The sequence below is a fragment of the Coregonus clupeaformis genome, unplaced genomic scaffold (genome assembly GCF_020615455.1).
Source record: "Coregonus clupeaformis isolate EN_2021a unplaced genomic scaffold, ASM2061545v1 scaf3049, whole genome shotgun sequence".
Lineage (NCBI taxonomy): Eukaryota > Metazoa > Chordata > Actinopteri > Salmoniformes > Salmonidae > Coregonus > Coregonus clupeaformis.
In genome coordinates this window covers 5,761-17,500 of record NW_025536503.1, presented here as the reverse complement: position 1 = coordinate 17,500, position 11,740 = coordinate 5,761, and the positions used below count along the sequence as shown (strand labels likewise).

General features: G+C 44.0%; 1 pseudogene; it reads right to left on the bottom strand.

Moving 5' to 3' along the window:
- LOC123489601 overlaps nt 1–11,304 on the bottom strand; it is a 47,161-nt pseudogene extending 35,857 nt beyond the window's left edge.
- Nucleotides 11,305–11,740: the final 436 nt, after the last annotated feature.

Genomic DNA, 11,740 nt, shown 5'->3' with positions numbered 1-11,740 from the left:
AGGTTCCTTTTCGACAATGCAACAACAAAAATAAATAGTAAAAAATAAGAAAACAAACATAAAGTAAATGGCAGTAGAATAGAATAAACATTTTAGCATCAGTATAATACAGAAAGGTACAATTTATAGTCAGAAATATACATGTGTATTGTGTAAGGGGGGCGGGGGGGGGCAAGTGTAGAAGAAGAAGAAGAAGAAGAAGAAGAAGAAGAAGAAGAAGAAGAAGAAGAAGAAGAAGAAGAAGAAGAAGAAGAAGAAGAAGAAGAAGAAGAAGAAGAAGAAGAAGAAGAAGAAGAAGAAGAAGAAGAAGAAGAAGAAGAAGAAGACTTCCATGGTCATTATAATGCTGAATTGAGTAACACAGAATTGTAATTTTTCTCATATTCCAGGAAATCACCATCTTCTCCCACCAGTGAAAACCCTCAGACATGATCCAGGTGAATGATAGCTGCGATCTGCACATCGCTTACTGCTGTCTGACTCATTCATAGCTAGCATCAGTCAGCAGCTTGACTAATGTAGAGGAACTGCTAACGCTAGCATTAATCCTAACAGTAATTGAAAGGGACAGAGAGCTCTATCCTCATTTGGAGTGATGAGGCATGTTGACCAGAGGGAAGATCTGAACCTGGGCTCAACACTCATAAGGGCACATTGGTCTCAGGTTAGAGTGATACCACTAAATATTATGAGAGAGCAAAAGGAAGAGAGGGTGGATATATAATGCAGAAAGAGAGAGGGTAGGGAGAGAGGGGTGGATATATAATGCAGAAAGATAGAAAAAGAGGGTAGAGAGAGAGGGTGGATATATAATGCAGAAAGATAGAGAGACACGAAAAGAGGGAGAATGAGAGAGGAGACAGAGAGAAAAAAAGAGAGAGAGAGAGAGAGAGAGAGAGAGAGAGAGAGAGAGAGAGAGAGAGAGAGAGAGAGAGAGAGAGAGAGAGAGAGAGAGAGAGAGAGAGAGAAAGAGAGAAAGGGAGATGAGTTTACAGAGGTTTGAGAGTGTGCTTGATTAAGAGAATGAAGATGAGAGGAGGCTGCTTTTGAAGAAGGGATGTGAAAAAAAAGAGGAGAGCGCTGGAACGAGAAACGAGGAGAGGGAGAGTGAGAAGAGGTATGGGGATGGGGGGACAGAGCTATATCTCCCCAGTCTATCAAGGCGCCTTGTAGACCTCCCCAGTCTTTCCACGCTTGCCGGAGAGATCAAGGTTAAGAGATCCACTGTGATCTTACACTTAGACCCTAGACATCATTAGGACAGAGAGAAGGAGAGGAGAGAGGATGGACTGTAAGTTAGAGAGGAAGAGAGAGAGGGTGGGAGAGAGAGAGAGAGAGGAGGAGGAGGGAGAGAGAGACAGAGAGAGAGAGAGAGAGAGAGAGAGAGAGAGAGAGAGAGAGAAAAAAGGTAGGCTGTAAAGCAGTAGGGTAGAGATGGTGGATATATAATGAAGGGAAGATTGAGACAGGGTAGGGTAGAGAGGGTGGATATATAATGCAGAAAGATAGAGGGTAGGGTAGAGAGGGTGAATATATAATGGAGGACGATAGGGAGAGGGTAGGGTGGAGAGGGTGGATATATAATGGAGGAAGATAGAGAGAGGTAGGGTAGAGAGGGTGGATATACAATGGAGGAAGATAGATGAGGGCAGGGAGGGAGAGGGTGGATATATAATGGAGGAAGATAGAGAGAGGGTAGGGAGGAGAGGGTGGATATATAATGGAGGAAGATAGATAGAGGGCAGGGAGGAGAGGGTGGATATGTAATGGAGGAAGATAGAGAGAGGGTAGGGAGAGAGGGTGGATATATAATGGAGGAAGATAGAGAGAGGGTATGGTAGAGAAGGTAGATATATAACGGAGGAAGATAGTGAGAGGGTAGGGTAGAGAGGGTGGATATATAATGGAGGAAGACAGAGAGAGGGTAGGGCAGAGAGGGTGGATATATAATGGAGGAAGATAGAGAGAGGGTAGGGAGGAGAGGGTGGATATATAATGGAGGAAGACAGAGAGAGGGTATGCTGTAAAGCAGTAGGGTAGAGAGGGTGGATATATAATGGAGGAAGACAGAGAGAGGGTATGCTGTAAAGCAGTAGGGTAGAGAAGGTAGATATATAACGGAGGAAGATAGTGAGAGGTAGGGTAGAGAGGGTGGATATATAATGGAGGAAGATAGAGAGAGGGTATGCTGTAAAGCAGTAGGGTAGAGAGGTTGGAACGTGTATGATGGAGGAAGATAGAGAGAGGGTATGCTGTAAAGCTGTAGGGTAGAGAGGGTGGATATATAATGGAGGAAGATAGAGAGAGGGTAGGGTAGAGAGGGTGGATATATAATGGAGGAAGATAGAGAGAGGGTAGGGAGGAGAGGGTGGATATAATGGAGGAAGATAGAGAGAGGGTATGCTGTAAAGCTGTAGGGTAGAGGTGGATATATAATGGAGGAAGATAGAGAGAGGGTAGGGTAGAGAGGGTGGATGTATAATGGAGGAAGATAGAGAGAGGGTAGGGTGGAGAGGGTGGATATATAATGGAGGAAGATAGAGAGAGGGCAGGGAGGAGAGGGTGGATATATAATGGAGGAAGATGAGAGAGGGTAGGGAGGAGAGGGTGGATATATAATGGAGGATGATAGAGAGAGGGCAGGGAGGAGAGGGTGGATATATAATGGAGGAAGATATAGAGAGGGTATGCTGTAAAGCTGTAGGGTAGAGATGGTGGATATATAATGGAGGAAGATAGAGAGAGGGTAGGCTGGAGAGGGTGGATATATAATGGAGGAAGATAGAGAGATGGCAGGGAGGAGAGGGTGGATATATAATGGAGGAAGATAGAGAGAGGGTAGGGAGGAGAGGGTGGATATATAATGGAGGAAGATAGAGAGAGGGCAGGGAGGAGAGGGTGGATATATAATGGAGGAAGATATAGAGAGGGTATGCTGTAAAGCTGTAGGGTAGAGAGGGTTGATATATAATGGAGGAAGATAGAGAGAGGGTAGGACAGAGAGGGTGGATATATAATGGAGGAAGATAGAGAGAGAGGGTAGGGAGGAGAGGGTGGATATATAATGGAGGAAGATAGAGAGAGGGTAGGGAGGAGAGGGTGGATATATAATGGAGGAAGATAGAGAGAGGGCAGGGAGGAGAGGGTGGATATATAATGGAGGAAGATAGAGAGAGGGCAGGGAGGAGAGGGTGGATATATAATGGAGGAAGATAGAGAGAGGGTAGGGGCGGAGAGGGTGGATATGTAATGGAGGAAGATAGAGAGGGCAGGGGAGGAGAGGGTGGATATGTAATGGAGGAAGATAGAGAGAGGGTAGGATGTAAAGCAGTAGATTGACGAAGTAATAAACATTATCCAGAATCTATAAGAACCAACAAAGAACACGCTCTTTCACATAATTTATGTATTGATGTCAATAAACAACTTATTACATATGTCTGAATTATTACATAACGTTTGATTTAATTTTTGGGATGACATCCTCTCTGCATCCCCAAGGAGAAGTCAAGCTCGGGGGTGACAGCCTCAACATCTTCTTCTTTCTCTCTGCTAGCATAGCAAACTTTTCACAATTACACTCTGATTACAGTTATTATATTCAGACTAGAGCCCCACTCTGCTTGTCTCTAATTCGCCAGAGGCCATGCTAAATTGCTCATTAATCAGCTAGCCACTTTAACATGACCGAATCTATCTGCACTCGCACACACCAGACACACACACACACACACACACACACACACACACACTCATGCAAATATACACTGACATACGCACACACACAAACACAGACGCACACACACTCATATACACAAATGCGTACACACAAACTCTTCTGCGCGCACACAAACACTATTGCGTGCAAGCACACACACACACACACACACACACACACACACACACACACACATACATACATACACAATGTAACTGTACTTCTAATCTGCCTGTAATGAGGTCAGTGCTCTCATTAGAGCGGAGGGAAAATAGGGGGAAATGAAAGAGAAGAGAGAGAAAGGGAGGAGAGGGAGGAAGAAAAGTAAATCCCATTTGCTTGTCCCAACGGAGGTCAACTAGTGTGTGTGTGTGTGTCTGTCTGTGTGTGTTAAGAGAGAGATATCTCCTCTCAAGGGGTTTATCCAGCCAATAGTTTTTTAGATAAATCAAATGAAATGTGAAGTAGTGTGTGTGTGTCGTAGTATCGAACTGAGCTAAAGCCTAGTTCACGAGCCTGCTCAAGTACATGTACTCACAGGATCCAGTACAGGTGTGATGAGCAGGTGTTTCCCCAGAGGAACTGGCGGTCCACTGTCCAGGTGTTACTGTCAGAGTAGAACCTGGAAGACGGACAGGGGGTATTGATGCGGACTGATCAATGCTTGTTTTTGTAACATCAATGCTTTGTTTACAACAACAAAAGTTGCCTCTACACTATGATCAGCTGGGTCAGTGTTGTTCCTTATGGACTTGATGAAGATGGTGGTATTCCTAGATCTGAGCCTGGGAGGAACTGCTACCCGATCAACAGGAAGTAACGTCACTTACTCGTGCATGTCGGGCCGGACCACGGTGTCCCCTGTAGTGTGAGCCTTGTAGAAGAGGGTGTAGAGGTAGGGCAGCAGGGTGTACCGGATATTCAGGTAATGTTTAGAGGTATTCAACAGCAGTGAGTCAGCACCAAACACTGCCGGGTCCTGGGGCTGGAGGGAGGAAGGAAGGATGGAGGGAGAGTAGGGAGGGAGAGAGGGGAGGAGGAGAAGGGAGGGAGAGAGGGAGGGAGGAGAGAAGGGAGGAGAGAGGGGAGGGAGGAGAGAAGGGAGGGAGAGAGGGGAGGGAAGGAGAGAAGGGAGGGAGAGAGGGGAGGGGAGGAGAGAAGGGAGGGAGAGAGGGAGGGAGGAGAGAAGGGAGGGATAGAGGGGAGGGGTGGAGAGAAGGGAGGGAGAGAGGGGAGGGGAGGAGAGAAGAGAAGGAAGGGAGAGGGGAGGGGTGGAGAGAAGGGAGGGAGAGAGGGAGGGGTGGAGAGAAGGGAGGGAGAGAGGGAAAGGAGGAAGGGGGAGGGAGGGATTTATCACCACCATGATGACACTTAGCAATCAACAACAACACACTCAACAGGTGAGTGAATAGAAAGAGCAGAGAGGGAGAAAGAGGTGACTTCCAGTTGAAGAGAGAGAGAACACATAAAGAAACCAGGCCAGAGAGACAACAGAGACAGAGACAGAGAAAGGAAACATTTAAAAAAACATAATTGTGGAGTGGATGATTAGCTGCTGAAGGGCTAATCCTTTATGTCCTGAGTGTGTGTGTGTGTGTGAGAGTGTGTGTGTGTGTGAGAGTGTGTGTGTGTGTGAGAGTGTGTGTGTGTGTGAGAGTGTGTGTGTGTGTGAGAGTGTGTGTGTGTGGAGTGTGTGTGTGAGTCGAGGACTTTGGCCTGTTTGGCCTTCTGATGAGAGAAGTGATTAGGCAACGCAAAAGGTCAAACATTATCCATCTCATTTAGTGTCATCAACATATCCTGTCTGCCAGCAGAAGGCATCTCTCTCTCTCTATCTCTCTCTCTCTTCTCTCTCTCTCTCTCCCTCCTCTCTCCCGCTCGCTATTTCTCCCAACTCTCTCTCCATATTTTATAAAACCAATGTTGAAAGATTTGCTACTTTTCTCAACAACATTGATGCCCTGAATTTAGCAGGTGCTATCGACAGATCAGTTGGAAAAAGCGATGGGCTACTTTTCCTGCACACGCCACGGTCAGTGTGGAACTGGAGTGACTTGACATAACGCTGGCCAAACAAGAAGTAGCTACAAACAAAACTGAGTTAAATGGTTCCAGTCTGCTGTGAAGCATTCATCCATGTATACGGGTAAGAGTCTAGCTACGTTTTCAGATATACATTTCCCCACCCAAAAAAATCTTGCAAGTTAAAGCGTACTGTTATTTAGCTAGCAAACGGTAGCTTTCTGGCTCGCTAGCTAACGTTACATGTATGGTCTGTGTAGTAATATTATTCTAATCAGAAATCCATTTGCATTTCTAGCTAACATTGAACCTAGTTTGTTAGCTTTAGCTACCTGCAGATTCATAATACAGCTATGACAATGTATATATTGGTAGTAGTATAAGTTGGGATATGCTGGTTCATTGCTTAGCTAGCTAGCTAGCTACCTAGCTAGTTACATGTCTAAACAAAAGACCCAACTTCAGCCAGATTATTACATGACCCATCAAATTAGCCAGGTGTGTCTGGGGGTGATTAAGGCCATCTATTGTATTTCATGAACATGTATACAGTGGGGAAAAAAGGATTTAGTCAGCCACCAATTGTGCAAGTTCTCCCACTTAAAAAGATGAGAGAGGCCTGTAATTTTCATCATAGGTACACGTCAACTATGACAGACAAAATGAGAAAAAAAATCCAGAATATCACATTGTAGGATTTTTAATGAATTTATTTGCAAATTATGGTGGAAAATAAGTATTTGGTCACCTACAAACAAGCAAGATTTCTGGCTCTCACAGACCTGTAACTTCTTCTTTAAGAGGCTCCTCTGTCCTCCACTCGTTACCTGTATTAATGGCACCTGTTTGAACTTGTTATCAGTATAAAATACACCTGTCCACAACCTCAAACAGTCACACTCCAAACTCCACTATGGCCAAGACCAAAGAGCTGTCAAAGGACACCAGAAACAACATTGAGACCTGCACCAGGCTGGGAAGACTGAATCTGCAATAGGTGAGCAGCATGGTTTGAAGAAATCAACTGTGGGAGCAATTATTAGGAAATGGAAGACATACAAGACCACTGATAATCTACCTCGATCTGGGGCTCCACGCAATATCTCACCCCGTGGCGGTCAAAATGATCACAAGAACGGTGAGCAAAAAATCCCAGAACCACACGGGGGGACCTAGTGAATGACCTGCAGAGAGCTGGGACCAAAGTCACAAAGCCTACCATCAGTAACACACTACGCCGCCAGGGACTCAAATCCTGCAGTGCCAGACGTGGTCCCCCCTGCTTAAGCCAGTACATGTCCAGGCCCATCTGAAGTTGCTAAGAGTGCATTTGGATGATCCAGAAGAGGATTGGGGGAATGTCATATGGTCAGATGAAACCAAAATAGAACTTTTGGTAAAAACTCAACTCGATCGTGGTTTGGAGGACAAGAATGCTGAGTTGCATCCAAAGAACACCATACCTACTGTGAAGCATGGGAGTGGAAACGTCATGCTTTGGGGCTGTTTTTCTGCAAAGGGACCAGGACGACTGATCCGTGTAAAGGAAAGAATGAATGGGGCCATGTATCGGGAGATTTTGAGTGAAAACCTCCTTCCATCAGCAAGGGCATTGAAGATGAAACGTGGCTGGGTCTTTCAGCATGACAACGATCCCAAACACACCGCCCGGAACGAAGGAGTGGCTTCGTAAGAAGCATTTCAAGGTCCTGGAGTGGCTCTAGCCAGTCTCCAGATCTCAACCCCCATAGAAAATCTTTGGAGGGGAGTTGAAAGTCTGTGTTGCCCAGCGACAGCCCCAAACATCACTGCTCTCTAGAGAGGAGATCTGCATGGAGGAATGGGCCAAAAATACCAGCAACAGTGTGTGAAAACCTTGTGAAGACTTACAGAAAACGTTTGACCTATGTCATTGCAACAAATGGTATATAACAAAGTATTGAGAAACTTTTGTTATTGACCAAATACTTATTTTCCTGAACCATAATTTGCAAATAAATTCATTAAAAATCCTACAATGTGATTTTCTGGATTTTTTACCTCATTTTGTCTGTCATAGTTGACGTGTACCTATGATGAAAATTACAGGCCTCTCTCATCTTTTTAAGTGGGAGAACTTGCACAATTGGTGGCTGACTAAATACTTGTTTCCCCCACTGTACATGTCTAGACAATAGTGACCGATCCACTTAGGTAGATGTGGCTGGGGGGTGGTTATAGCAACCCATCAATTTAGACAAGTGTGTTGGGCAGTGGCTAAGAAAGAGATGAGATGAGGAGAATGATATTTTTTTTTTCATGAGCATGGCCTTATTTCCTATTACAGCACACTGATGACTCTCATTCATATTCCATTCACCCAGTTCAATGCTACAGCTTGAAGTAGTTTTAGGCTATTACATGATACTCAAATTTTCCCCTATACCCCTCATGAGGTTGCTACAACCTAGGGCTATGAATGAAAGTTTACAACGAGGTGTACACAGGTCGAGAGACATTTGAAGTGACAAACAGTGACATTAAATACTGCCTTGCACACACTCTGCCAAGCATCTAGCTGATATAGGTGTAATCATTAGTCCAACAGTTGCAAACGAGAGTACTCAATTGGACAAATTCAGCGGTATGTCTTATCCCCGTTCTGTTCCGTTTGCTTCCTGATTTACTGAAACATTTTTCAACAGAATTGGTGAATGAATACACCCTGACATCACGAGTTCACTCTCTATAACAGCCACGTTGTATTCCTTCTCTTCCCTTGGCTTGTGGACTTACAATGCACAACAAATCAGCTGTATGTGACCAGGCAAAAAAAAAAAAACGATACAACCGCCAAACCTCTACAAACAGCCTACAAGTTGTCACCATATCAGATACAAGTAACGGCAGAACAGCATAAAAGCTAATAGACTACTAACGGTTGAAACCTTCAAGTTACAATAATGCAGTAACTTTAGTTAACACAGTTGGTATCGTTACAGTAAGCAGTTACACGCGGGCCCTGTTGGCAATCAATTAGTAATACCAAAAAGCTTACCTTGACTTGGAAGAGTTCCAGTGTTGTGTGGAAAGTTATAGCCAGCTAGCACTAGCGTCCCTGTTTGAGCAGGGTGTTTTAGTAGGCTAAACGCCCTTATCTGCATTTGCTAGCCTCTAAGTAAGTGAAACTGAAAGTGAAAAAACATTTACAAACTCTTCTCTCTTGCTCTACCTCTGTCTTCTTCCTATTTTTGGAATAAAATTAATTTGCTTCAAAACTGTTCAACTATTGTCTTTCTCTCTCTTTGAGTCAACTACTCACCACATTTTATACACTGCAGTGCTAGCTAGCTGTAGCTTATGCTTTTCAGTACTCGATTCATTCTCTGATCCTATTTAATTGGTGGACAACATGTCAGTTTATGTTGCAAGAGCTCTGATAGGCTGGAGGACGTCCTTGGAAGATGTTAATCTACTGTGTACAGTTCATGGAAGGGGGTGAGAACCATGAGCCTCCCTAGGTTTTGTAATGAAGTCAATGTATCCAGAGGAGGATGAAGCTAGCTGTCTCTGGCACATTCCATGGTGCTACCCTACAGAGTGCTGTTGAGGCTACTGTAGGCACCTTCTTTGCAAAATAGTGTATTTTAATGTGTTTTATTTGGTGACGTGATTATATTTAGTATCATTTTTATATAAAAATGATAACTTTTTTAATGTTTTACAATTTCAATTAGAATGAAATTCAATGAGGAGGATGGTCTTCCTTCCTCCTCTAATAAGATAAAATATGTATAAAATATGTAAGTAACCACTTCACTGTCCCGTTTACACCTTCTGTATCCTGTGCATATGACAATATAAACTTTGATTTGATTTGATATAGCGTGTGTTTACCACATTGCCTCACATGTGAATCCTTAAAGAGATGGGTGGAGGCTAAGGCTTACGAAGGTGTGAACGATCCCTGAATGGTGTAGACAAAGAAGAGCTCTCCAAGTAGGTGTACCAAAACATTCAAGGCCATTTTCTCAAAGTTGGTTACAAGTTTCAAAGCAGAATCACATTGTCATTGTTCTTTAAGTTTAGTGCATGATATACAATTTTCTAGCTCTGAGTCTCTACTTTTATCAAATGTAAAAAACACAATTTCGAAATTTTTCTACATAAGACAAATCGAGGGGGTCAGTTACATATTATCTTTACAGCAATGAACTAGGGAAGAGTTACAGGGATACAGAGGGATGAAGACCAATGTGGAATCTGGAAATGATTAATTTATCATGATGGTAATGATATGCCAGATTAACACCCCTACTCTTATGATAGGTGCCGTGGGGATCTTTAGTGACCACAGAAGTCTGCATTTTTATTTGTCCCATCCAAAAGACGGCACCTTAAGCTAGGGCAATGTCCCTTCACTGCCCTGGGGCATTGCGATCTCCAGGGGAAGAAGCGCCCCCCACTAGCCTCTTACCTTCCAGCAGCATCTGGACTCCATCTAGTACAGACCACCTGCTTAGTTATCCTATCTAAGTGTTGAGCAGTCCATTCACAATGTAAAGGGAGACTGAATCATTGAATCTTTACTTGTTTTGAAAAAGGCCAAAACATGAACTGACAAATATTCTGTTTTTTTGTTGTTGAATATATTCTTGCGATTTGCATATTTTTTACTTTTTGACTCCATACTGTACCGGTGTCATAACAGAACAAAGGGAATAGGTACCTTGTAATGTTGGGCTGGTGTCAGGTCTCGGCTGAAGGGATAGAAATCGCCCACCTGCATCCAACGACACAACTCTTCTGTCGAGTTCTCAAAGAAACCCCATAATATCAGCACTAATCAAACACACAAGTGACAGAACATTACAAACACAGACACACTCCCCAAAACACACTCAGAAAACACCCAGATATAGAGCAAACTAGATTTTCAACTATACAGCTGCGATGGTATTGTTTATCTTGCCTGATATTCATGTTTGTTAAAACAATTCAATACATTCAAATTGGAAGAATACATGTATACAGTCTCTGTTTAGGTAATAGCTATGGTAAGCCTCAAATAAATACCTAATCAATGGCCCATCCTTTGAGAGCAGTGTGTGTTTGAGTGTTGCTGTTCTTCGAATACACTTTGAGTGCTCAAAGGGGAGGGCATTCGATCCAAATCCCCAGTCTCCCTATGCCAGGGATGTGGTGTGTGTGTGTGTGTGTGTGTGTGTTTTGTGAAAGAGAGGTAGTGAAGTCTGGTGTGCTGTTTAAATCAAGAATTGGCCAACCTCTCGGACAGAATTGAAACCTCGGACAGAATTAGAAAAAAGCCTCTTGGACAGAATTAGAAAAACCTCTCGGGACAGAATTGGAACCTCTCGAGCCAGAATTGGACCTCTCGGACAGAATTGGATAAACCTCTCGGACAGTTCAGAGAACCCTAACACTCCCAAAACTATGGGAGGAAGTGGGTGTGGTGTGTGAGCGCTGTTACCTGACACTCCCTGTTGGTTTCTTACCCCGTTTCCACTCTCTGTTGCTTGTCTGTCCTGTCGACAGGAGGCCAGAGCCAAAACGGCAACCCCCATTCTCAATATCTCATCAGCAAGTGTTTCTCACTAACCCTGCCTCTGTCTCTCAGATGTGTGTGGCTGAAGTACAAGCTTCTCCAGTGAAGACCACTTTTCAGTCTACCAACGGATAAATAAAACCAACCTGTAAATCAATAGATGTCGGTATCAAACCATCAGATATCACTTAGAGGTAGCCTCCCGTGGGGACTCGAACAAGGCCAAACTCCAGCATACCGGGTATGGCCCATTTGATGTCATTCCAGTTAGCCGCATTGTCACCCAGCCAGTGGCGGAGACTTCCCCACTCCAGGGAAGGACGAGCGGTCAGCATCAGGGTCCGGTTCCTACAAACGCATGCACTTTAGAGCACTACAGGGAGAGTAGGGGAGAGGGAAGGGGTGTGTGAGAATGAGAGAGATAGAGAGTAATCATCATTGCTTTGGCTCTAATT